The sequence below is a fragment of the Megascapheus bottae genome, chromosome 5, assembly GCF_031878675.1.
Source record: "Megascapheus bottae isolate mThoBot1 chromosome 5, mThoBot2.hap1, whole genome shotgun sequence".
NCBI classification, from domain to species: Eukaryota; Metazoa; Chordata; class Mammalia; order Rodentia; family Geomyidae; genus Megascapheus; species Megascapheus bottae.
In genome coordinates, this window is record NC_143513.1 from 50,180,124 (window position 1) to 50,182,179 (window position 2,056).

At 36.1% G+C, this 2,056-nt stretch overlaps 1 non-coding gene across 1 annotated transcript; it reads right to left on the bottom strand.

Annotated features, from left to right (window-relative positions):
* Nucleotides 1–1,369: 1,369 nt before the first annotated feature.
* Nucleotides 1,370–1,475, bottom strand: LOC150063375 (U6 spliceosomal RNA). The gene has a single exon (XR_016535599.1). It is a non-coding gene; the product is annotated as a U6 spliceosomal RNA (small nuclear RNA).
* Nucleotides 1,476–2,056: the final 581 nt, after the last annotated feature.

The window sequence follows — 2,056 nt, forward strand, 5'->3', positions numbered from 1 at the left end:
ACTAACTCCTTGTTTTGTTGATTCTTTCTATACTTTTTTTGGACTCCAATTCATTTAATTCTGCTTTGATTTTGATAATTTGCTTCCTTCTACTGGGATTAGAGTTGGTTTGTTGCTCTTCTTCCAGGCGCTTAAGGTGACACGTTAAATTGTTGGTTAGCGATTTTTCCAATTTGTTATTGTAGGCACTCAGCTATAAATTTTCCTCTGAATACTGCCTTTGCTGTGTCCAAAAGGAGCTGGTATTTTGTGTGCTCCTTTTTGTTAAATTTCATAAACTGTTGGATTTCTGTTCTGATCTCCTCAATGACCCACTGGTGATTCAACAGTGTGTTGTTCAATCTCCATGGGTTACAGGGTTTTTGTTGGTGGAGATTGGTGCTCAGTTCCAATTTGATGCTCTTGTGATCTGAGAGTGTTCAGGGAATGATTTCAGTGTTTCTGAATCTTCCCAGGTTTGTTTTATACCCTAAAATGTGGTCTATTTTGGAAAATGTTCCATGTGGTGCTGAAAAAAACGTATATTGTGTTGTTGCTGGGTGAAATGATCTGCAGATATCTGTTAGATCTAGTTGGTCTATACAGTTGTTCAATTCTAAGGTTTTTCTGTTGAGTTTTTGCCCGGTTGATCTGTCCATAGGTGAAAGTGGTGTATTAAAGTCACCAACAATCACTGTGTGTCGATCTATGTATGGTTTCAGTGAGTGTAAAGTTTGCTTTATGAAGTTCGGTGCTCTGGGATTAGGTGTGTAGATATTTAGGATGGTTATGTCCTCATGGAGGAGAGATCCCTTTATTAGTATGTAGTAACCTTCTTTGTCTTTTCTCACTAATTTTAGTTTGAAATCTGTTTTATCTGATATGAGGATGGCAACTCCAGCCTGTTTATGGGGGCCGTTAGCTTGATAAACTTTGTTCCAACCTCTCACTTCCAAAAAATACTTGTGTTTTTGGGCAAGATGTGTCTCTTGACAGCAGAACGATGGCTCTTGCTTTTTGATCCAACTAGACAGTCTATGCCATTTAATTGTAGAGTTAAGTCCATTGATATTGAGAGTTAGGATTGAGAAATATTTATTAGTTCCTGCCATTTTTAAAAGCTTTCATTAGGGCCCGAGTCTTGACAGTTCTTGTGGTACTTAGATGGTATGATGTTTAGGTGCCATTTCTTTCTCTGTATTACATTTATTTTGGTTTTCTATGTGTAGAACAACTTTGAGAATTTTCTGTAATGTTGGTTTGGTTGCTACGTAATGTTGCAGCTTTTCCCTGGAATGCATGTTTTTATTGTTCCCTCAGTTATGAATGAGAGCTTAGCTGGGTACAGTATTCTTGGTTGGTAGTTATTTGATTTAAGAGCATGACATATAAAAATATGGAATGCTTCACTAATTTGTGTGTCATCCTTGTACAGGGGCCATGCTAATCTTCTCTGTATCCTTCCAATTTTAGTATATGTCTGCCGAAGTGAGCACCCATATAGTTTTATATATGGTGAATTTGCCCCTTTTTGCAGTATATTGTCTGTTGTCTGTTTATACTGCTTGAGACATAGATTATTTGGGAAATTTAATAGTTTGAACATATTTAAATTTCCATGCATTATGTATGCTTAGTTGTATTTATTTCATATACTTATTGAAATACAAACTAAAAGATCGTAGTTGAAGAAAGAAGTCAACTTAAGAAAAGAATAATATAGAAATAAATATATGATGGATAGGCAAGGACAGAGGTAGATTTCCCTTTGTGTGCCTTCAACTCAGGGTCTAAGTACAGGTCCAGAGCTTTTTTTCACAAAGCTAGAGCTCTACCACTTTAGCAACACTCTCACTTTCTACTTTCTACTGGTTAATTGTACATAAGGATCTCACAGTCTTTCCTTCAAAAGCTGGCTTAGAGGTGTAATTCTCAGATCTCAGTGTCCTGAGTGGCTAGGATCACAGGTGTGTGTCACCAGTATGCAGCTCTAGATGCTTTGTTTTAAAAGGAATAAAAATGACATGGCTGATTTTAGTATTACTTATTTACTTTTTTTAATTAAAGAATTTATTAA